This window comes from Chiloscyllium punctatum, chromosome 49, assembly GCF_047496795.1.
Source record: "Chiloscyllium punctatum isolate Juve2018m chromosome 49, sChiPun1.3, whole genome shotgun sequence".
Taxonomy (NCBI): Eukaryota; Metazoa; Chordata; class Chondrichthyes; order Orectolobiformes; family Hemiscylliidae; genus Chiloscyllium; species Chiloscyllium punctatum.
The window spans coordinates 22,678,468-22,704,672 of record NC_092787.1 but is presented as its reverse complement, the minus strand read 5'-3'; the positions used below and the strand labels follow the sequence as shown (position 1 = coordinate 22,704,672).

The window sequence follows — 26,205 nt, the reverse complement described above, 5'->3', positions numbered from 1 at the left end:
GGCTTAAAGGCAAAAATGCTACCAATTGAGTCACAGCTGACACTACAAAATATGTACTACAGTCAATTCTTTGCCAGTCTTAATAGCAGTTCACAGTTCAGTTCTACAGCTCATCTCATTTGGTGGCTGAGTTATGGTGATCTTACACATTTTAATGGGTGGAATTTAAGGCCTTTAATAGACATTGGGACTGAACAGTAGAATAATTGTAATGAAATCATATCTTCTGGTTGGAATCTAGACATCTGCTTAAGGCTGAGGCAATGCTCTCTCAATGAGGCTGCTATTTTTTATGTTATAGCCCACAAATCTTATCCACATTAATTTTTATGTAAAATCTTTGCAGGCATGTGAAGCTATCATCATATCAGTTTGGGCTGACCTAAAACCCAGGTTCTGTTGTTTGTGGCAGTGTATGTGCAAGTGTTGTTAGGACCTGACACATCGAAATGAATTTGGGATCATTTTGCACTGTCAATACTGATTATTAATTGATTCACATACAAGAGTTATAGTACTTGGACTGTCACCTATTAGAAATATTAACCTGACATCCACTGAAATTTAATAGTCTCACCCACTGAATCAAGCCTTTCCCTCTTAAGAAATATGGAGCACTTAGAGGCAGGGAAGGATTATTGAGCTTAATTTCATCCTTGACTAAAACCGTCCAAATGTGACATTTGCTCTGAGCAAATAAAACTGTGCCTGTTTAATACTGCATGCTAAATTTGGAGCCTCTTTTGCTTCATGAATGATTGTGATTTTTCTCTTCTGAATCAGCAGGATTTACAGTACATTTTTTTAAAAAAAAAAGTGCTGCTATAAATATTGAAGGAAATTGTTGAACCATTTTGTGTTGAATAGCTGAATGCCTGAACGTGAAAAGTTTTTTTCTCTCTTGCATCACTGAATTTCCTACTGTAAACTCTGGTTAAATCTCATTGTTGCGTTGGTGTAGGTGTAAATATTTTCTACTTAGAAATTTGTTATCTGGTATCTAGAGAAGCTTTTTTTTATTCTTTTTTCTCCCACCTTGCCCTCGCCACCAAAACCATCAGAGTTGTTTTGCAACAGAACTGTCAAATCATCGCAATCTAAATCATTTTATCAGCAGGGACTTAACACAATTGAACTATTACAGTGTATGTGTGAAAAAGAATTTTTTTTTGGTGTAGAACGTGTTTTGTAACCCATTAACAACACACCAAATAGATGACTGAATGTGTGTTGTTTCCACTGTTTGAGTCTGATTAGCTGAATGTTATATCCAGAGTGCTACAATAGTTATCACAAGGTTCTTTACACCTGGACTCCTTCTGATTCTGCTGTGATCTAGTTCCTGTTGTTTTAGGGATCCACCTAGATGAACTAGGGTAGTCTTGTTTAACTTCACGTGGGCATGAATGACACATGCTGTCTCGTTGACGCTACTGCTCAAAGAAAACCAGGTTGTTGTGGTAAAACTCCCCACCTGTGTCAATCATTCCACTGCCAAAAAAAACTCATGTTGCTTGCCTCAATGAGTACTGCCCAGTGGCTCTGGCCTCTATAATTATGAAGTGCTTCCAGAGGTTAGTCGCATCAACTGCTGTTCACAAGACTGCAAGAACCTAGTGAGTCATGAGCACAGCCCAGTGCATCAAGTAAACCAGCCTTCCATCCATTGATTCCACCTTTACTTCACATTGCCTCTGGAAAGTAGCCACATAATCAAAAATTTCTCCCAACCAGGCTATATTTTCCATCCTCTTCCATCACGCAGAAGATATAATAGTTTGAATATGCGTACAAACAAATTCAAGAATAGCTTCTTAGCTGTTATTAGGCTTTTGAATGGCCCTCTCAAATGTTAATATTGATCTCTCTGTACCTTCTCTACATTTGTAACACTATATTCTGCACTCTGTTCTGTTACCTGTGCAGTTTGTATGGTCCTTGGAAGCAATACTTTTCACATTCTCAATACATGTAACAACAATAAATCCAATCTGTAAAAATGAGGTGAGAAAAAACAGTATTGTGCCCTGACCAGGCTGGGGTGTGTTGGTGAGAATAAACTTCATTGAAAAATATCACTCCACTGATAGGATGAAGATTGAATTGATTTTTAATCCTATAATTTTCCATGCCAGATTTGTGTGTGGTAGTGCCAATTCAATGTGAAACCAGCTGAATTGCATTCTCCTTTGCCTGTGCAGCTTTTAGAGGTGCCTGAAGAGGTTTTTCTATTAATGGAGAATAGAATCTCGAAATGGGAGAGAACCATTGGTGCATTTTGCAGTGTGTTGCACAACCAGCAGTATGTAGGAAATTTTGGATATTTCTGCTGTCTTGACAATTCTGCAGGCAGCAGCTGGTTTGACAAGTTTGAGCCCTAGCTGGAGACACTGCAATGCATCCACAAAGCCGAAATCTAGATGAATAGCATGTCTTTAGATGTGGTCACCTGTCGGATTAAGAAATCTGTGACCAACAGTCAGAACACAGGCGGATAGTCAGGAAAGCCCAAGTATGCATCTCAAAATTTTTGTGTTGGAAAATGATAGGAATGACTGTCTGCACTCCACAAAGGAGCAATGGCCAGCTGCACAAGGCAAGAGGAGAAAACCAGGAAAAGCAATAGTGGCGGGCAATTTGATAGTGGGGAGTACAGACAGGGATATACAGACAAGGAATGTACAGAATGAACTACAGCGGGGCACTGAGAGGGAAGGCACAGTCAGAGGTCATGGTTCACATTGGTCTCAATAACATGGGATGAGATTCTACAGCAAGAATTTAAGGAACTGGGTAGAAGCAGGAGCTTGAGTGTTGTAATCTCTGGATTACTTCCATTGCTGCATACTAACTACTCCAGTGAAAAAAGTCACAGCCTCTCTCTACAACTCAAACTGTCCTGTCCCAGCAGCATTCTGGTAAATCTTTTCTAAACCATCTCCAATTTAATATTCTCAAATGGGAAAGCACTTTTCTCCTCAGTCAAGAGATTAATAACTGGGCATAGATTTAAGGTAAGGAGCATGAGGTTTAAATGAGTTTTTAAGGTGGTGTGTATCTGAGACTCTCTGCTTGAAAGGGTGTTGATCTGAGAATTCTCACCCCAAATATTTATGTAGTACTTAGCCTAAGACATGAAATGCCAAACCAAAGAAGGTTCTAGGCCAAGTGTTGAATAATAACTAAAGTAGATAGATACTCATGACTGCAAATACGAATCTGTTTCCAATCTGTAAAACCTTAACTGTATGCTATTTGCCTTTGTAAAGCTGTATCCTAGCTTCATAGTGTACATATGCAACCAGGTTACTTTTGCTGTGCTCTTTGGTTGTCGGAATACTTTTTTTCAAACTCCTAGTGCATATATGGGCTGCATTAATATGTTCCTCTCTGTTTCTGGCTAGTGTTTGGTGTAGTGAAGTGATGCTGTGCAATGGAGTTCATTTACACAGCATAGGTAAATGTAACTGAGTTCAGCAGTTTGCTTACATTGAAAAATCTCCCCAAATGAAGTGTTACAGTATATTTTGCATGTTGAGCTATTTGTATTCTGAGCGATGAATGGTGAGAATTTTTAAATTGTCTTCACCTGGTACCTGAGCTGCCTGACTTTGAACAATTAATTTACAACTTAATTGCACCATGCTTGTATTTTTGAGTTGGCCTCTAAAACCAGGATTCATCGATGTGTTTTGTTCAGGGATTGAGTTTCAAGGTAAGGGTGCAGGCAGAGAGCAAATGATTAATGATGCTGGTAGAAAATATGCTGCCCTCAGTGAAGCATCAATATTACTTAACTAAAGAATTAAAAAGCAAAGATACACTGGGAGGTTTATACTTTTTGGCATACACATTTTCTTTTCTGAGAAATTAGTTCTGAGAGTCCAGCTTCTCTGACTCAGAAGGCTGTATTGTGCACATATCTAGGTCTTGTACAGTCGGATGAAAAATATTTGGGGAGGTTTCTGCTTTGCGTGTAATTGACCATCTAGTTACACATTGTAATATAAAAATGAGCTTGCTTTTGTTGTTTGACTTAAGTCTGTGATTGAGCTAAAAGACACGTGCATCACAGGAAGTGATGCATTGTAACATGACCTTGCTATTTCTTGCAGCCTCATGGCAAGATAAAGCCACAGTAAGATGATGCTTAAAAATATTCCCCTTGCCTCACACTTCAAGTATTTGTTAGCAGCACAAGGAGACCCAAGAATACTGTGCTCATTTGCATTTTGTTGAATGCACCAGTTCGTGGTTTACATTATGTAAATTTTAAAATGGTTTATTTAAACAAAAACCTCAATTGCTTTGGAAAACCTGGAAGCAAGTGCGTCATGTGGTGACAAAAAGTTGATCTTTGACTTGGCCAGTTTTTATTGGTAACTTCTAGTATTATGACATCTTTTTGTAGAAATTCACAGCCACTTTAATTGTGCTGAGCATGATCTGTACTTAAGATTCCAGTATAAGTTGTGGTTTTACAAAGTCATACAGCATGGTAACAGATCCTATGGTTCAACACGTCTGCAGCATTAAGCCATCCCAATCTGACCTATACCCATTTGCCAGCATTTGGCCTGTATCCCTTCAGGCACTTTCTAATCATATACCCATCCAGATGCCTTATAAATGTTGTAATTGCACCCACCTCCATCATTTCTTCTAGAAATTCATTCCATACATGCACCACCCTCTGCGTGACAGAGTTATCTGTACGGTCATTTTTTAAAAAAAATCTATCCCCTCTGTGTAGTTTTGGACTTCCCCACTCTAGGAAAAACCTTGGTTATTCATCCTATCCATGCCCCTCATGATTTTAGAAACCTCTAAGGTCACTTCTTTGTCTCTGCTCAGGTATTCAGTCTCTCCAAAAACTCATCCTCCAGCCCCGGCAATGTCCTTGTAAATCTTTTCCACACCCTCTAAGTTTAACAACATCCTTCCCTCTAGAAGGATGTACAGAATTCTAAAAGTGGCCTCACCAATGTCCTGTACAGCCTCAACATGTCATCCCAACTACTATACTGTGTTGAGCTGGATTTCTGACATATTGTGCCAAAAAAACCAATAGAAAATCCAGACATATTATCTGTAACAAAACCAAATAATGACTAGAAGTCATAATTTTTCAATTAGTTTATTTATTTTAAGATTCTCAGTGGGTGGTGGTGCACATCAAACTTGGTGTCAGTCTCAGTGGTCATTTTATTGTCATTATGCTTCACTGGGGTACACGGCTGGAAATCAAGCCCTACTATTCCTGAAGTTGTCATAAAAGATGTCATAAAAGTCTGTAAAATGCTCCAAACATCTGCCTTTTAGACCCAGGTTGACAAAAGTACAAACCGTGTTTTATTCTTAAGATTTTATCCCAAATATGTAGTATAGTTACGGATGAACCACATAGATCGATGACTGACTAGTGAAAAGTCTAACCCCTTTTATAAACATCACCCTACGCATGCATTTAGACAAGCTAACATGGGTATGATGGGAAGGCAATTCAATGGGCCCTGCTCACAGATTGCTTTTTTGGTTTAGCAAAGCATGCTGCTGTTTGATTCTCCTTCTCCAGATCTTTCCACTTGCTTTGGCCTACTTTAAGCTTGCATCATCTGCTGAGGGAAAACAAAACTATCTTCAAACTTGAGATGCTTTTACACTGCAGAGGCAAAAAAACCCACTTCTTTCTAGAGGTCTGCCACACATTCACATAGCCAAGCTGCTCAGCTACCTGGGAGCCAGTCAGAGTTTTTGGTAGGCAGGAGTCCTTTGCCATTAATAACTGGTCACTAGTCTACAGACCAATCAGTTACTTGTAGCCAGCTGAATTCATATTTGATTCTGTGTCCAGCTTTTCTTCCACTACTACTTGAGCAAATAGCTGTGTAAACAAAATGTGCAATGAGTGTTTCGTTACTTTTTTTAAAAAAAATGTACTGTGACCCTTCAATGATCTTTTGGATTTTAAACCAGTCCTTTATCCATTTCAGTCTGCAATCAAAAATACAGAAAACTAAAAAGTTATAATGTTTACATCTAGGAATGGCCAAGCCTAGTGGTATTGCCATTGGATTATTAATCCAGAAATTCGGGTAGTGACTGGAGGACTTGGATTTGAATCGTGACACACAATGGAGTTTGAATTCATTTAAGTATCTGGAATTAAGAGTCTAATGATGACTGAAACCACTGACAATTTTCAGAAAACCTATCCTTTAGCACAGAAAATCTGCCATCCTTACCTGGTCTGGATTATATGTGACTCCGGACCCACCCATTGTGATTGACTGCGTACTGGTCTTTGAAATGGCCTAGCAACCCATTCAATTGTAACAATCGCTATAAAGTGTTGAGAAAGAATATCACCTGGTATCGATTTAGGCACCAGACACTGCATTGACATAAAGAAAACAACCTTTTCAAATCTTCAAAGTTTTCCTCAACATCTGGGGCTGGTGTCAAAATTGGAAGATCTGCCTCACAGACTAGTCAAGCAAAGCCTGGCATCATTATCTTACAGAAAGTGTCCATACAGATGCTGCCATCACTATCCCTGGTTGTGTACACTTCCACCAACAGGATAGGCCCAGCAGAGGTGGCAGCACAGTGATATACAGTCAGAAGGGTGTTTTAGTCATTGACTCTGACTCTGGATGCCATGAAGTCTCATGGCATTAGGTCAAACATGAATAAAGTTTTGAGCTTCGTATTGTGCACCGTCCTCCCTTGGCTAATGAATGAATGGTCAATGTTGAAGAGTGCTGGGTGGAAGCACTGAAGATAGCAAGAGCACAGAATGTACTCTGAATGGCTTAATCTAGGATAGAAGTTCGGCACAACATCGTGGGCCGAAGGGCCTGTTCTGTGCTGTATTGTTCTATGTTCTATGTTCTATTTCAGTAATTGACCACCGAGAGGCTCAGCAACAGCACTACTGGTTGAGCTGGTCATGTCCCTAAAAGGCATTGCTGCCACACCGGTCTGTAGCAGGTGGTGAGGGGAAAACATACTTGACATTGTGTATTCACCCATCTTCCTGCGGCAGATGTATCTGTCCATGGATGAGTGACCACTGCCCAGTCTTTGTGGTGACAAAGTCTTATCATCACATTGATAACACTTGCACTGTGAAATGGCACATTCATTGTACTAAATGGGGGAGACTTCAGACAGATCTAATAACTTGAGACTGACCTTTCATGAGATGCTTTAAGCTATCGGCAGAAGCTGAATTATGTTCCGACTCCATCTGTAGCCTTGTGGCTGGCATTCCCCCAGTCTACTGTTACCATCAGGGTGTCTTCCTTGGTTCAATGAAGAGTGAAGGATGGCGCACCTAAAAATAGTGTCATAAAGCTGCAAAACAGCAATCAATGATCAGATTTAAGTTTGGCAGTGCTGCCACATTCAGTCTTGAATGGTGGTGGCCATTTAAGCAACTTCAGTAAAGAGGCGCAAGACTTATCTCTATTCTCTATGATCGAGCATAGCGCATCAGTGCAAAAGATAAGCCTGAAGCATATGCTACAATCTTCAAACAGAAGTGACAGATCCATCTGTCTCCTCCACAGGTCCCCAGTATCTCAGATGCTGGTCTTCAACCAATTCAGTTCACCGCATGTGATATTAAGAATGGTTGCACTGGATGCTGAAAAGACTATAGCCCCTAACAATATTCTGGCAATAGTACTGAAGACTGGTGCTCCAGAACTTGCACCCATAGCCAGGCTGTTCCAGCACAGCTACAAAATAGGCATCTTGTCTATTTTTGCCTTCTGCACGCAGCAAGACAAATTCAATCTGCTGAATTACCACCCCATCAGTCTGCTCTTGCTAATCAAGTAAAAACAATGACTGCAGATGCTGGAAACCAGAGTCTAGATTAGAGTGGTGCTGGAAAAGCACAGCAGTTCAGGCAGCATCTGAGGAGCAGTAAAATCGACGTTTCGGGCAAAAGCCCTTCATCAGGAATACAGGCAGAGAGCCTGAAAGGTGGAGAGATAAGTGAGAGGAGTGTGGGGGTGGGGAGAAAGTAGTATAGAGTACAATAAGTGAGTGGGGGAGGGGTGAAGGTGATAGGTGGGAAAAAAAGATAGGCAGGTAGGACAAGTCATGGGGACAGTGCTGAGCTGGAAGTTTGGAACTGGAGTGAGGTGGGGGAAGGGGAAATGAGGAAACTGTTGAAGTCCACATTGATGCCCTGGGGTCAAAGTGTTCCGAGGCGGAAGATGAGGCGTTCTTCCTCCAAGCGTCTGGTGGTGAGGGAGCGGCAGTGAAGGCGGCCCAAGATCTCCATGTCCTCGGCAGAGTGGGAGGGGGAGGGGGAGTTGAAATGTTGTAAAAAATGTCAGTGTCAAGTCGGTCATCATTGATGGAGATGGAGAGGTCCAGGAAGGGGAGGGAGGTGTCAGAGATGGTCCAGGTAAATTTAAGGTCAGGGTGGAATGTGTTGGTGAAGTTGATGAATTGCTCAACCTCGCGGAGCACGAGGTGGCGCCAATGCAGTCATCAATGTAGCGGAGGAAGAGGTGGGAAGTGGTGCCAGTGTAATTACGGAAGATGGACTGTTCTACGTAGCCAACAAAGAGACCGGCATAGCTGGGGCCCGTATGGGTGCCCATGGTCTGGGCACTTTGGTCTGGAGGAAGTGGGAGGATTTGAAGGAGAAATTGTTAAGGGTGAGGACCAGTTCGGCCAGATGAATGAGTGTGTCGGTGGAAGGGTACTGTTGGGGACGTTGGGAGAGGAAGAAACGGAGGGCTTGGAGGCCCTGGTCATGGCGGATGAAGGTGTAGAGGGATTGGATATCCATGGTGAAGATGAGGCATTAGGGGCCAGTGAAACGGAAGTCTTGAAGGAGGTGGAGGGCGTGGGTGGTGTCTCGAACGTATGTGGTGAGTTCCTGGACTAGGGGGGATAGGACAGTGTCGAGGTAGGTAGAGATGAGTTCAGTGGGGCAGGAGCATGCTGAGGCAATGGGTCGGCCAGGGTGGTCAGGCTTATGGATCATGGGAAGGAGGTAGAACCGGGCAGTGTGGGGTTCCTGGACTATGAGGTTGGAAGCTGTGGGTGGGGGATCTTTTGAGGTGATGAGGTTCTTTATGGTCTAGGAGATGATGGTTTGGTGATGGGGGTGGGGTCATGGTCAAGGGGGCGGTAGGAAGAGGTCTGGGAGATGATGGTTTGGTGATGGGGGGTGTTTCCGCTACCCCCAAACGGACCCCACCACCAGGGATATATTTCCCTCCCCACCTCTTTCCGCTTTCCACAAAAACCGTTCCCTCCGTGACTACCTGGTCAGGTCCACGCCCCCCCCCCCCCCACAACACACTCTTCCATCCTTCCCCTGCCACCATAGGAATTGCAAAACCTGCGCCCACGCTTTCTGCCTCACCTCCAACCAAGGCCCTTAAGGAGCCTTCCACATCCATCAAAGGTTTACCTGCACATCCACCAATACCTTTTATTGTATCCATTGCTCCCGATGCAGTCTCCTCTACATTGGGGAGACTGGACACCACCTAGCGGAGCGCTTTAGGGAACATCTCTGGGACACCCACACCAATCAACCACACCGCCCAGTGGCCCAACATTTCAACTCCCCCTTCCACTCTGCTGAGGAGTTGGAGGTCCTGGGCCTGGAGGAAGAACGCCTCATCTTCCGTCTTGGAACACTTCAACCCCAGGGCATCAATGTGGACTTCAATAGTTTCCTCATTTTCCCCTTCCCCCACCTTACCCCAGTTCCAAACTTCCAGCTCAGTAACTGTCCCCATGACTTGACCTACCTGCCTATCATCTTTTCCGCCTATCATCTTTTCCGCCTATCACCTTCATCCCCTCCTCCACTCACCTATTGTACTCTATGCTGCTTTCTCCCCATCCCCACTCTCCTCTCACTTATCTCTCCACCCTTCAGGCTCTCTGCCTATATTCCTGATGAAGGGCTTTTATCCAAAACATCGGTTTTACTGCTCCTCGGATGCTGCCTGAACTGCTGTGCTTTTCCAGCACCACTCTAATCTAGTCTTTGCTCTTGTTAATCAGTAAAGTGATGGAAGGTGTCGACAATGCTATTAAGAAGCACCACCTCACTGCCCAATTTGGGTTCTGACAAGGCTAGTCAGCTTCAGACCTCATTACAGCCTGTGTTCAAACATGGACAAAAGAGCTGCATTCCAGAGGTGAGAGTGACTGCATTTGACAGAGTGTGGTATCAAGGAGCCCTAGCAAAACTTGAATCGTAGATTATCAGGGTAAAATGCTCTTTGCTCATGAAGATAGTCATGGTTGTTGAATGCCAGTCATCTCAGCTCCATGACATCTCTGTCGGAGTTCCTTGATAGTGTCATCAGTCCCAGCATCTTCAGCTGCTTCATCAGTGGCTTTCCTTACCTCAAGGTCAGAAGTGGGGTTGTTTGCCAATGATTGCATAGCGTTCAGCACCATTTGCAATTCCTCATATGAAAGCAGTCCATGTTCAAATGTATCGAGATCTGGACAATATTCAGGCATAGGCTAATAAGGGGCAAGTAACATTCATGCCACACAAATGTCAGGCTATGACATCTCCAATAAGAGACAGTGTAACCATTGCCCCTTCATATTCAATGGTGTTACCTTCACTGAATCCCTTAATATCAATATCCTGGGTCTGACAATTGACCAGAAACTCAGCTGGACTTGCCACAGAAACACAATAGCTACGAGCAGGTCAGAAGCTAAGAATATTGTGCTGAGTAACTCGCCCCCTGACTCTTCAAAACCTGTCCAATAGGCACAAGTCAGGAGTGTGATGGAGTACTCCCCACTGGCCTGGATGGGTGCAGCTTCAATAACACTCAAGAATGTTGATAGCATCCAGGACCAAAGAGCCCACTTGATTGACACTACATCCACAAGCATCCATCCCTACACCATGGACCCTCAGTCCCCACAGTATGTACTATCTACAAGATGCACTGCAGCAATTCACCAAAGGTACTCAGCATGTTCCAAATCCACAGCCACTTCCATCTCGAAGGACAAGGGCACCAGATAGATGGGAACGCCACCATCTTCAAGTTCTCCTCCAAGCCACTCACTGTCCTGACTTAGAAATGTATCACTGTTCCTTCACTGTTGCTGGGTCCAAATCCTGGAGTTCCATCCCTATCGGCATTGTGGGTCAAGCCACAGCAGAGATTCAAGAAGACAGTTCACCCACACCTTCGTAAGAGCAACCAGGGACAAACAATAAATATCAGTCAGCTAGCGACACCTACATCCCACATGAATTAAGAAAAGAAAAGCTGTTCATAATGACTGGTTGTGCACCTGTAGACCCTGTACCATGTGTTTTTTCATGGGTAAGCAAAAGAGGGTGAATGTGAAGGAGAATTTTATGCAGCAAGAGGCAATGACCTGAAACTCTTCCCATGAGGGTGAAGAAGGCAGGGTCAGTGATTTCAAGAGGAAATTGGGTACTTGAAGAACTTCCTATAAAATCGGTTGGGACATGATAAGGCCAAATGTGGCCTGTATAGTAGTACGGACCGACTTCAAATTACGATACAGTAATTTAAAAAATGTTCAGTCTGAAACCTCATTCTATCTCTCTTAGGAAATGAAATTTATTTGAGTCTCTATATAAAGTCTAGCTTTAGGATTTATTTTTGTCCAAATCTGTGTGATGCCAAAAACTGAGTTATATTGTTCGTGTGAGCATGTGATGTACCTAAATTACCATATGGTGTATATTCACACCCTTCAGTCAACTGATGGAATTGATTTTTGTATACATCTCCCTCAACACTCAGTTGTATCTAATCTGAACTTGTATTTTATTTATGCTAACAAATTTGTCAAAACTAAATTAAAGGTGCTGGAAGTAATTATCAGTTAAGACAACCTCTGTGGAAAAGAAACTAACTTGATGTTTCATGTTGATGCCCTTACATTAGAATTAATGGAAACTGATGATTAGTCCTGCTGAAAGGTCATCGATCTGAAGCAATAGTTCTGCTTTTCCCTCCAAACTATTGTCTTTCCTGTTGAGTATTTTGAGTACTACTTGTTTTTATTTCAGGTTTCTAGAATTCACTATTTTCATTTTTTTTATTTTCTGTGCATATGTATGTCTGTCCTGTAGCTGAGAGACGTAATGTAAGCATGCTAATCATCAATTTGTACCAAAGCATTGAATTTTGAAAGCTTTAATCATCAGTATTTATGGAAATTCCTTGATCAAGTGCCAAATGTTTTCACCCCCCAGACAGTGATCTGTTCCCTGCCAACAAGCACAAGCAATATCATTACACCAAACCTCTCATTCAGTATCCATTTATACCATATCTCTGGTTTGCTGTCAAATACCTCTAGGCATGCTGTGGTAAATCAACCCCAAAAAGTTACATCTGACTTCTGTGAAATCTGAGGATTACTCCCAGGTAGTGCACTGCTGACTAGGACAGCTAAATATTTTTTTGTCCAAATTATTGCTCAAAACCAAATTATTCATTAGCTTTAAAATAACTAGGGGATAAAATATGTAAATAAAGAAATATATGCAAAATAGAACAACAATTTCATTGAAATAATGGACCGATGTGGAATGCAGTCCCCAAAGCACTATAAAAATAATCCACACCTACAATTTAATAAAATTGGGATTCCGCTTTTGCAGTCCCTGTAAATGAATGTTATGCCAATGTTGATTAAATACTGCCTTTGTTAGACCAACAGCAAATCCTGTCTCTCATCGAACATACAGTAGTAATGTCTAAAATGCATTTCATTGCACATATTAAATATTATAGTGCTTTTTAAAGGAAATTGAGTTGACCAGCTAGTGTATTTAATTTGAAAACTTATATCAGTCTTTCCTGCTAGCATTTTTAAAAAGCTTGAATCAAATTCCCATTGTGCTTCTAGGGAAGATTTATTCCTACCAGACCAATGACATTTGTTTTTACCCTGAAACCCATGACTTTATGGCGGCAACTTAAAAAAAACCTCCTCAAGCTTGGCACTTTTGGGGGTGGGAGGATTATTACTTTATCTTTTGAAGGGCAATTTTGCAGAATGGATAAATTAACAGCAGATTTTAAGCAAATCTTGAATTGTGAAGCTATTTTCCTTTTTGGCTTATGCTTACCAAGGGTAAATGGTCAACGAATACTTATTCTGCCAAAAAAAACATTTTAGTTGAATTGTCTGTGGGAAAACTAAGCTTGTGCAGAGATGCAGCAAACTTTAAATGAGCATTGGCATATTTACAAATGTACTCTTGTGGTGCTTCAAACAGTTAGTCTTGTGACAGCTGAAAGTAAATTATTCAGCAATCGTTTCTGACTTGTTAATGATCCCATTAAACATGTTCAATGCTGTGGTGTGAAGGTTAAACTTCTCTGTAATTCTGTTAACATTTTTTCTACCTGCTTCCTGATGAGCATTTCTTTGGATCTTCAACTTGCATGGTCTGAGCTGATAAACCCTTGGGTTTTAATTTTTTTAAAATTTTGTTTACGAGTAGAATTGAGCATTGAGATGAATGTTGTGCTCTGAGCTGAAACATTAGTGCTTTTTTTCCTACTCTGACTCAGCATAAATTCTTTCAAGATTCAGGGATATCCTGACTGAAGGAAAGAGCTACCTGTATTTTATTGCGTCAAAATGCCTCCATTTTCTGAAGTGAGCTGTGACACTGGATCGCTGCATTTTCCCCATCCTGCAATTTTGTCCTGAACTGATTTGTTATCAACCAAATGCTTTTGAATAGCACCCAATAGGAAGTAAGTTTAAAATGTTTGTTCAGAATTATTAGAGAAATGAACATTTCATCTCTAGTTGGATTCAGTCCAAGCCCCAGCAGTGAAAGAACAGTAGATGTCAAACAATTCAATCTGTCATGCCTGTTATTGATATATCAAGAAATTGTCAACAGTCGTTTTGGTGGTTGGGAAAGCTCTTTATTTTTTAATGCCTTTTTGATAAAGTTCAGATTCCATATTTGCAAGGAATTCTTTAGTTTTGTACTTTCACAGTAAAAATCCTTTTCCAAAGTTGTGCCATATTGTGTATAAGAACCACTACAATAAAAGCTGTCTTTAGTATAGTGAAAGATTCTAAAACATTGATCGAAGAGCAGATGGCAAACAGTAACAGAATCTGAATGTTCCAACACAGTAACATTTATTTTTCTCCATGTTAACTAGTCTACTCCCACTTAGCTGGTCAATCCCTGAACTCTTTGATATTCCTTTTTCTCAACAGCAGCAATAACTTGTACTTTAGCACCTTATAAGTGATAAAATGCCCCATGGTGCTTCATGGAAGCCTAATAAATTAAAAATATGACATCAGCACCACCATAGGAAGATGTTATTTGGTGAAATATCTGACATTTTGGTCAAAGACGCAGGTTACATGCAATGCTTGAGGTAAAGAGATGTGAGGAGAGCACCTGAGAGCTTGGGCTTCAGGCATTGAACATCTGCCCACAAACCATGGAGCAATGAAAATAGGGGATGCTCGAGGCAGAGGAGCACAGATATCGCAATTTGTAAATTTAAGTCCGTTACAGGTATAAGCAGGTATGACACCATGGAAGCATTTGAAAATCTGGATGAAATAAAATAAAGAATCCATTGTAGATCAGTTGAGCGCTGGGGTGATAAAGGAATGAGATTTGCTGCAAGTTAAGACATGGACTCCAGAACTTTGTTTTCTTCAAACTTTAGGACATCCAATGTAGGACACTCGGAGTACATTGAAATAGTCAAAACTAGAGGAAATGAAGGCATGATTGTGGGTTTCAAGAGCTGATAATCTGAGGCAGGAGCCAGGTCAGATGATTATATGGAGATGGCCTTTTGTGATGGTGTGTATAGGTGGTGTCAGAAATAGTGGGAAAGTTTCTGAGGGTCTGGTTTAATTTCTGACCTGCCAGGAAGTGGGGGGCGATAACAGGTAGGGAATAGTTTTGGTTTTTGTCCAAACTCCGATGATTTCTATCTTCCCATCATTCAATTGGAATAACTTGAGCAACTAATTCTGTTTTGAAGGCTATTTCTGAACTCTGCTTTAATGTTTTATGGTCGAGGATTCTGCACTTCAACAATATCTGAGAATGTATTTTTCTAATGCATGTTATCTCATTGTAGGCATTCTATTGGACCCTCCCATAATAGTCTGAGCATCTCTACTGCCTGATTGCTGCTGTAAAATCAGCTTAACCCTTGGCGTTGCAATCATTTTTTTTCCCTTCATGGAATGTGGATGTTGTTGGCTGGGCCAATATTTATTATCTATCCCTAATTGTTGAGAGTCAGCCACGTTGCTGTGGGTTTGGATTCACATATTGGACAGACCAGGCAAGAATGCCATATTTCTTTCCATAAAGCATTTCAGTGAACTAGATGGGGTTTTTCTTGGCAATGTGTGATGGTTTCTTCATCCCAGATTTCTATTGAATTCAAATTCTACCGTCTGCCATGGCAGGGTTTGAACTGGCTCCCCAGAACATCACCTGGATCTATTGATTTGAACCAGGTCCCCAGGATGTCAACTGGGCTATCACCTCCCAAATGTGATTGGAATCAGATATTTGTGGCTTTGACATATGTCCTTGAGAGGTCTCCAAACGTTTAGAATATAAAATTAAGGAATACTTGCTGAAGTAAGGACTGAGGGATGGCTGATGGACTTTAGTTTAGGTAAATGTGAGCTGTTGCATTTTGGTAAGACAAGCTAGAGCAGGATTTGTACAGTTAATGGTAGAGCCCCGGGAAGTGTTGACAAACGGAGACTTAGGTGTGCAAGTGCACAGTTGCTTGAAAGTGGAGTCGCAGGTAGGAAGGGTGGTGAAGGAGGTATTTAGCATGCTTGCTTTCATTGGTCAGAACATAGGAGTATAGGAGTTGAAATGTCATGTTGTGGGTATACAGGACATTGGTGAAGCCACTTTTAGAATACCACATACAATTTTGTTCATCCTTTCATAGGAAGGATGATGCTAAACTTGAGAGGGTGCAGAAAAGATTTTCAAGGATGTTGCTGGGACTGGATAATTTTCTCATGTAGAGGGTGGTACCTATATGCAACAAGCTACTAGAGGAAGTGGTGGAGGTAGATCCAGTTGCAAGATTTCAAAGGCATATGGATGGGTATATGAATAGGAAAGGTTTGGAGCAATATGGGCCAAATGCTGGCACATGGGTTTTGACTAGATTGGGATGTTTGGTCATGGTGGACGAATTTGACCAACAGTTCTATTTCCTTGCTGTATGACTGATTGTATGACTCTACATATAAGAAATGAAGTTATGTTTCTTCACAGATAAATGCATGGAACAAAATAATTTTGGTGGATTTAATAAGTGCTATTTTTGTTATAATCCCAAAAATATTAATATGCTGTGCTTCTGTCAAAAGCCTCATGTATTTTACATCACTGACCTAGGTGTAGCTGATTGACCTTGTCTGTCTTTTCTTTTTAAACTCTCCAGTTCATTGGTTGACTAAAGACTTCTGGCAAGCCAGGGCAGGATTTGTATAGGCGTGAAATGTTCATTTAATTTCCAAGGCAGATTCTGGATTAGTGGTGCTGGAAGAACACAGCAGTTCAGACAGCATCCAAGGAGTAGCAAAATCAGCGTTTCGGGCAAAAGCCCTTCATCAGGAATAAAGGTAGTGAGCCTGAAGCGTGGAGAGATAAGCTAGAGGAGGGTGGACGCTTCAGGCTCACTGCCTTTATTCCTGATGAAGGGCTTTTGCCCGAAACGTCGATATTGCTGCTCCACGGATGCTGCCTGAACTGCTGTGCTCTTCCAGCACCACTAATCCAGAATCTGGTTTCTAGCATCTGCAGTCAGTTTTTACCTAATTACCAAGGCAGTCTAGCAAACTTTACTGACTATATTTCTTCTCAAAAACAAACGTACTTGCAATATATTTTTCATTTTCTGATTTTGTGAATGAACTCTTTTTTTAAACATCGAGTTTTAATGGTTACTCATGTTTCCAAGATCTCTGGGAAATGACAAAAAAAAATCCGAAAACCTGTCTTCCATTTTTATGCTTGTATAATTCTTAGATTGGAGCTGTGAGATTCTAGCTCATCCACTAAAGAGAATAATCTAATATTTATAAACTTATCAAATCTTTCATAATCTTGAAACCTCTGACCATTCATTTTTCTTTTCAAATTGGAGTGAAAAATATCTCTAACTTGTCAATTCACTTTCTTCACAATTGTTCATGACTATGACTCCTTAGCTGTGGTATTATCTTAATGAATCAGTACATCTTTTCTCATTGATTTTATTTTTAATCCTTTAGTGGCTTCCTACAGTGCTGGACCAATAGTAAGGCACAAAGAATGAGCATTGTTTTCATGCAGATCGGATGTGACGATAACTTGTAAGAGCAAAATTAGGCCATTCAACCATTTGAGTCTGCTTCATGATTTAGATGATAGCTGATATGTTTCTCATTCTCCTGCATTCTCTCTGGAATCCTTGCTATCCTTACCAATCAAGAACCTTTTTTCTCTGTCTTAAATACACTCCATACCTGCTCTCCACAGCCCTTTGTGGAAATGAGTTCCACAGATTCATCACCCTTTGGCTGAAGAAATTCTCATCTCAATTCTAAATGGTCACCCCTTCCCTTTTGAGGCTGTCTCCTCAGGTCCTCATCTCTCCTACTAGTAAAACACCTTCTCCAGGTCCACTCTCTCCAGACATCTAACTCTAGGTCGAGTGTGTGTTGCTGGAAAAGCACAGCAGGTCAAGCAGCATCCAAGGAGCAGGAGAATCGATGTTTCAGGCATAAGCCCTTCATCATGGAAGCAGTCCTCCTTTTCTACTAGACTACTAATTCTGAAAGTTTCGCTGAGATCCACCCTCTTCCCCCATTTTATCCTTTAAACTCCATTGACTACATTACCAGAGTTCTAAACTCTTAACAGATTCATCAGGCACAGCCTCCCCATGACACAGCTGTGCTTACTTGATCTTATTTTACCGTGGTTGACTGTATTGGCACCACCTTGTGTTCCCATAAGGATGTGGAACAGTGCATTAACTTGACTAACACCTTCCACCCTGACCTTAAGTTCACCTGGACCATCTCTGACATCTCCCTCCCCTTCCTGGACCATCTCTGTCTCCACCTCCGGCCACCGACTCAACACTGATATCTATTTCAAACCCACCACTTCTCACAGCTACCTGAACTACACCCCCCCACCATTTGGCACCGCACTCTTGACTTGCCCCACCTGTCCATCTTCCTTCCTACCTATCCGCTACACCCTCCGCACTGACCTATTGTAATCACTCCTGCCTGCATCCACTTATGAGCTTCTCAGCTACCTTCCACCTCTACCCCCACCCTATCCCTACCCCCTATGATATCTGTCAGCACCCCGCTTCTCCCCTTGCCTCCCCAGCCAGTCTCCCTCCCCTGCTTATGAAGGTCTGTCCTACTCCTCGGATGCTGCTTGATTGGCTGTGCTTTTCCAGTGCTACACTTCTCAACTGTGATTCTCCAGCATCTACACTCCTCACTTTCTCCGATTTTACCATGTACTTCCAAGTTATCATTATCAATGGTCCCTCCCAGGCAAGTATGACTCTCTTTTGCTCTCTGGGTGTGTCTGTAAGTTCATAAGATAAGGCTATACACATCAAAATGGCTACCGCAGGCTGTTACATTTGGGGCAAATGGTGATTCCAGGAAGGGATGGTTGGGGCATTGTTGTGGCAGAGTGTTCTTTTCACTGTTTTTGCTTGGCTTCCATTTTTTCCCAATGACAAGTCTTGAGGTGCTCAACCCATTTCTGGATGTTCCTACTCCACTTTTGATTTTGTTACGTGTATTTTACAGGGAAAAATACGGTGAAAAGCTTCCACTGTCGCCATCATTCCAGCACCATTTTGAATAGCTTGAGTAATTTAAAAAAAAAGCTTAAAGACTGTCCTTAACTCTACCACTACTGCATCACTATCACCAGTGCCAGACCCAATCAGCACTGAAGTCCCCATTCCTCAGGCGCCATCTTTCACTGCTGCACCTTCCTAGTTAACGTTGCCTCCACCAATTGTAGCAGCTGATGCCAGGCTCTGCTGTTCACCCCTCCACCAGCTGCCTCGCCACTATCTGTCAGGGTCCCACTCCAGGCTCACCAGCACTGCCACACTCCAGCGACCAATGAAGTCGCCTGCCTGTCTGTTGGCTGTGACTTCACAGTTCCATTTTCATCTACTTTGCCTTTACCCACATGTCTTCAGCAACTGTAGTGGTTTGCTTCTCCTCTGGTTGCCTTACCTTGCTTCTGATTGCCCTCCCTGAAGCCCAGTCTTCACTTGAACTTGCACTTCAACCTCTAGCAGCACTTCAATCGGAATACAGCACTTCTCAAGATAGCTGGTCTGCTATAGCTTGTCTCCCTTTTATTCACTCCTGGGGTGACCCGTGACTGAGACAACGCCTCCCAGAATCCTCCTCAGTCGCTTCTCAGCCACCATCTCTGTAGGATAGTCTTGGGCCAGTGATTCCCAGGTGTCTGCGGGAATGTTGCACCTTGCCAGCGAGGCCTTGCAGGTATCACTGCAGCACTTCCCTCTGTCCATCTGGGACTCTCCTGCCATTTCAAACTGGGAGTACAGCACCTGTTTGGGGAGTCTCGTCCCCAAGATTGACTTCCAAGTACTCTGCAATATCATCCTTAATATCTAAAATCTTTATCACTGACTGAGGTCAGGTTAACTGACCTATGGTTTCCTGTCTTTTGCCTCCCTCTCTTAAACAGAAGTGTTCTATTAACCATTGTCCAGTCCTCTGGGAGCCTCCCTTGAGTCTAGTGATTCCTGAAACATAACCACCAATGCCTCCACAATCCCATCGTTTTTCTCCTTCACATCTCCAGGGTGTAGCCCATGCGTTTCAGGTGATTTCATCCATCTTCAGACCTTCCAACTTCCCCAACACCACCACCTTCATGATGACCACTGCACTCGCCTCTGCCCCTGACACACGCGATATGCCGCTAGTGTCTTCCATTGTGAAAACTAATGCAGAGTACTTTATTCTATTCCTCCACCATCTTTGTCCCCCATTACTTCTCCAGCCTTCTTTTCCAGTGGTCTAATGTCCACTCATACCCCTCTTTCACGTTTTAGGTATCTTTTTTAAAAAAAAAAACTCTTGCAGTCATCTTTTACGCTTCGAGCTAGCCTACTCTCATTTCATCTTGCCAAGGATTGTTTTTAATTATCCTCTGGTTTTTAAAGGCTTCCCAGGCCTCTGGCTTCCACTAGTCTTGACTAATCATATGCTTTTTCTTCTCCTTTATGCTGTCCCTAACTTCCCTTATCAATTATGTTTGCCTCATCTTTCCCTTAGTATGTTTCTTTGGCATGAATTACTGCTAAAACTCCTGAATTATTCCCAGAATTCCTACCATTGCTAATCCACTGCCTTTCCTGCTAGGCTCCCCTTCCAATCAATTCTGGCCAGTCCTTCACTCATATAGAACATAGAACAATACAACGCGGAACAGGCCCTTTGGCCCTCTATGTTGCGCCGACCTGTGAACTATTCTCAGCTCATCCCCCTACACTATCCCATCATCCACGTGCTGCATCTGACATCTGTCTTAACTACAAATTGAGTGGTGATAGCTTGTACAAGCGGGCATAAATCTAACGTCATCATCCTAGGAAAAAGACTTTCACTGTCTACCCTATCTAATCCTCTGATCATCTTGTATGTCTCTATCAAATCCTCTGTTAGCCTTCTTTTCCAATGCAAACAGACACAGGTCTCTCAGCCTTTCCTCGTAAGACCTTCCCTCCAGACCAGGCAACATCCCAGTAAATCTCCCCTGCACATTTTTCTGGTCGCCATATTCCTTCCTGAAATATGGCGACCAGAACTGTACACAATATTCCAAGTGTGGCTGCACTAGTATTTTGTTTAGTTGCAGCATGATATTGCGGCTCCGGAACTCAATCTCTCTACCAGTGAAACCTAACACACTGTATGCCTGCTTAATAGCACTATCAACCTGGATGGCAACTTTCCGGGATCTATGTACATGGACTCTAAGATCCCTGTGCACATCTATACTACCAAGAATCTTTCCATTGACCTAGTACTCTGCCTTCCTGTTATTCTTCCCAAAGTGCATCACCTCACGTTTAGCCGCATTGAACTCCATTTGCCACCTCTTGGCCCAACTCTGCAGTTTATCCAAGTTCTCCCTGCAACCTGTAACATTCTTCTAAACTGTCTACTACTCCACCAACTTTAGTATCATCTGCAAATTTACTAATCCATCCACCTATGCCTGCACCTAAATCATTTATAAAAATGACAAACAGCAGTGGTTCCAAAACAGATCCTTGTGGCACAGCACTAGTGACCGCACTCCAGGCTGAATATTTTTCAGAAAGTCAGTTTCTAATCCAAACTGCTAAATCACCCTTAATCCCATGCCTCTGCATTTTCTCCAACAGACTACCATCTGGAACCTTATCAAAGGCTTTACTGAAGTCCATGTATACCACGTCAACTGCCCTACCCTTATCTACATGCTTGCTCACCTTAAAAAAAAAACTCAAATGAGTTTTGTGAGACACTACCTGCCCTTGACGAAACCATGTTGACTACCTGAAATCAAATTGTTGCTTGCTAGGTGATTATAAATCTTATCTCTTATAAACCTATCTTACAACAGAAGTAAGGTTCACTGGTCTATAATTACATGGGTCATCTCTACTGCCCTTCTTGAACAAGGGCACAATATTTTGTAATCCTCCAGTCCTCTGGTACTAAACCTATAGATAATGACGACTCGAATACCAAAGCCAAAGACTCTGCTATCTCCTCCCTAGCTTTCCAGAGAATCCTCAGATAAATCCCATCCGGCCCAGGGGACATGTCTACTTTCACTCCTTCTAGAATTGATAAGACATGTTCGTAACTAACCTCGATCTTTTCTAGTCTGATATCTCTTATCATTCTTCTCCTCTACAATATTCTCCTTTTCCTGAGTGAAAACTGATGAGAAATGTTCATTTAGCACCTCTCCGATCTCCACAGGGTCCACACTCCACTTCCCATTTCTGTCTTTGACCTGCCCTATTCCTACCCTAGTCATCTTTTTACTCCTCACATACCTATAGAAAGTTGCTGTGGTTCTGTTCGCCGAGCTGGGAATTTGTGTTGCAAACGGTTTCATCCCTGTCTAGGTGACATCCTCAGTGCTTGGGAGCCTCCTGTGAAGCGCTTCTGTGATGTTTCCTCCGGCATTTATAGTGGCTTGTCTCTGCCGCTTCCGGTTGTCAGTTCCAGCTGTCCGCTGCAGTGGCCGGTATATTAAGTCCAGGTCGATCTGTTTGTTGATAGAATCTGTGGATGAGTGCCATCAACAAACACATCGACATGGACCCAATATACCGGCCACTGCAGCGGACAAGCTGGAACTGACCGAGACAAGCCACTATAAATGCTGGAGGAAACATCACAGAAGCGCTTCACAGGAGGCTCCCAAGCACTGAGAATGTCACCTAGATAGGGGACAAAACGTTTTCAACACATATTCCTAGCTCGGCGAACAGAACCACAACAACAAGCACCCGAGCTACAAATCTTCTCCCAAACTTTGAACCTATAGAAAGCTTTAGGGTTCTCCTTTATTCTGTTTGCTAAAGACTGCTCATGTCTTCTCTTTGCTCTTCTTAACTCTTTCTTTAAATCCTTCCTAGCTGGTCTGTAACTCTCCATCGCCTCATCTGAACCATCTTGCCTCATCAACACATAAGCCTCCCTCTTCTGCTTAACAAGAGATGCAATTTCTGTAGTAAACCACAGTTCCCTTGCTTTATCACTACTTCCCTGCCTGACAGGGACATACCTATCAAGGACATGCAATATCTGTTCCTTAAACCAGCCCCATATTTCCATTTTCTGCATCCCCTGCATATTGCTACCCCATTCTATGCATCCTAATTCTTGCCTAATCGTGTTATAATTGCCCTTGCCCCATCGATAACTTGATCTGTGGCATGTACCTATCCCTTTCCATCGCTAAACTAAACGTAACTGAATTATGGTCACTTTCTCCAAAGTGATCACCTACCACTAAATCAAACACCTGGCCTGTTCATTACCAAGCACCAGATCCAGTATGGCATCCCCTCTTGTCGGCCCTTTGACATACTGTGTCAGGAAACCCTCCTGTACACATTGGGCAAAAACTGACATACTAGAGTTATAGCATTTCCAATCAATGTTGGGGAAGTTAAAGTCCCCCATAATGACCACCCTGTTCCTTTCACTCCTACCCAGAATAATTTTGCCAATCCCTTCTCCCACCTCTCTGGAACTCCGCGGAGGCCTATAAAAAATCTCCAAGCAGTGTGGCCTCTCCTCTCCTGTTTCTACCTCAGCCCACACTACCTCAGTAGACGAGGCCTCATCAAAAGTTCTTTCAGCCGCTGTTATACTATCCTTGACTAACAAGGCCACACCTCCCCCTCTTTCACCACCTTGCCTGCTCTTAATGAAAGATCTAAACCCTGGAACCTGCAACATCCATTCCTCACCCTGCTCTATCCATGTCTCCAAAATGGCCACAACATTGAAGTCCCAGGTACCTATCCATGCTGCAAGCTCACCTACCTTATTTTGGATACTTCTGGCCTTGAAGTACACACACTTCAAACCAGCTTGCTTTCTGCCAGCGCATTCCTGTGACCGTGAAATCCTGTCTCTGTCCTCTCTACTCTCCTCTTCTGTGCACTGCAACTACGCCTCAGGTTCCCGTCCCCCTGCTAAGCTAGTTTAAACCCACCTGAATAGCACCACCAAATTTCCCACTCAGGATATTAGTACCCCTCTGGTTCAAGTGAAGACTGTCCTGCTTGTAGAGGTCCCATCTTCCCCAGAATGAGCCCCAATTATCCAAGTATCTGAAACCCTCCCTCCTGCACCATCCTTGCAGCCACGTGTTCAGCTGATATCTGTCCCTATTCCTTGCCTCACTATCACGTGGCACAGCTAACAAACTAGAGATAGCAGCTCTGTTTGTTTCGAGCTCAGCTTCCACCTGAGCTCCCTGAAATCCTGCCTTACATCCTTATCCCTCTTTCTACCTATGTTGTTGATACCTGCATGGACCACGACTTGAGGCTGGTCACCCTCTCCCTTCAGGACCCCAAAGAAAACACTGACTTATATAGCTGGATGAAAATAAAAAGAAGTCCCTCCTTTCCCAGAAACCTCTGCTCTCTGATTTCAAATCAGTGACTCACCGCTCCCAGCAGGCCCCTGGTCCAAGCTCATGTCCTTCGAGTTGCTGCTGCCGCTGAGAAACAGAAATCTTTGCAGTTGCCTAGTCCTGTTTATTTTTAAAAGCAAAATACTCTTCTGATGCTAGAAATCTTGAGAAAAATTAGAAATTACTTGAAACAATCATCATGTCTTGATAACATCTATGGAGAGAGAAACGGAGTCCTAACTTCAAATCTGTGATCTTTCACCTGAGTTTTGACCTTCTGTTATTTCAGCTGGAAGAGGTTTGGGTTAATCCACAGTTTTAGTAAAATAGATTTGCGATCACTGATTACTATTTACCTGTTGAGTTCAAACGTGGTGTGAATAATTCAACACTTGTCTGTCGTATCAATTGAGTAATGGTCCACCTCTTGAAAAAGTTGATCCCCAATATTTGGCCAAAGTCATTTATTTCTCATGTACCTGAGCAATAAGTTGACCGAGTTTTGCTAATAAGTCCAAACTCTTCTAATTGTGCCCATATCAGTCAAGTCAAATTCTTCTTGGTATTTGAATCATGCCTGCATGTATCAATATGTGATGTCAAATACTTCCTGCTACTTCAGTGCCAAATTTAGGGATGGGGTTGGCAAAACCGTCTCTGTTCTGGCTGCTCCGTGATAGTGAGGCAAAGGGAGAAGGTGAATTTCAACCTCTACGATTATGTAAATGTGGGCACCCTACTTTCTGACAAAAGAAATGAGTCTTTTGCACGAATACCTGCAGCAGTTTTGTTTTTCATTTACAGAGCTGCGGGTCTGGCAAACTGGCAAGTTAAAATCTAGTGAAGCAAGCAAAGAGCGATAGCTTCTACTCTTGTGCATCACTGCTTTTGTAAATAATTGTATAATTTATGGCAACTATTCATAAGCCACTAATCAGTAATACCTTGTTAAAAATCTCTGTTTTGAAAACAATGTATAATTAGTTGCCATATTTGTAATTTAAAAAGAAATTCAGCATGGATCTGAGTCAGTTTGGTGATACTTGCATTGTAGATTGCTATAAAATATTAGTTCACCAGCTGCAAATAAGTGTTTTTTTTCTCGCCAGTATTGCTGACTGTTGCATAGTTTCGGGTGGGGGGGGGGGGCGGATGTTGAGGGAGAAACAGAGAAAAGAGCACCAAATGGGAAATGAACTCATCCTCGGCTGTAAATTTGTAAACTGGCAGAAGCAGTAATCTGTAATGGAGCACAAAGGGGGAAATAAGTACATGGCACAGGTCCCACTTAAACTCTGTTTTCACAAAATTCAATGCAAAATAAATGGGCATTCTGTCCTGATGTTCTCATGTCGAGTAATGCTGACTCAGGAGCTGATTTGCTAATAAAGTTCCAAACTGTGCCACCATAAATGGTAATGAAGCAATGAAAGTGACAGAATCTGATTCATTGAAGCTAGTCACTAATTGACTTTTTATGGTATTGACTCATTTTAAAGCTAACTTTAGGAAACCAGTCTCATGAGTCATATAAGATGTACTGTATTAGGTTGAGAAAGCATTGATTTTTTTTTATGTATATGTGAGCCAGCAATGTTGGGATTGTTTTCTGCAAATTTCATGCCACACTGATAGTATGAATGCAAAATATTACATGAACAAGGGGCAGGGTGCAGGAAAAAGGAACCGTGAAGCAAAATGATATGACAAGCAAGGAAAGGTGTGCGGACATGATGTTCACTGAGAAGTTCATTGACCTCTAAGTAAAATGGAGAGCTGGCTTTGGTTGCTGTTAAGTAAATGAGTATGACTATATGCTGTGGTAATTCTCTTGCTAGAAACATTCAGAATGAAGAATTTTCTAGTTATTTTTACTGAATGTAGGCAATACTTTCTTTGCAATGTTCACTAAAATGTGTGAAGACTTTTTTTTG

The 26,205-nt window shown here is 42.3% G+C and overlaps 1 protein-coding gene across 8 annotated transcripts in view; it reads left to right on the top strand.

The window, feature by feature from the left end:
- LOC140469377 (nucleus accumbens-associated protein 2-like) overlaps positions 1–26,205 on the top strand; it is a 112,662-nt gene that overhangs the window by 33,473 nt on the left and 52,984 nt on the right. The window lies entirely within an intron of this gene.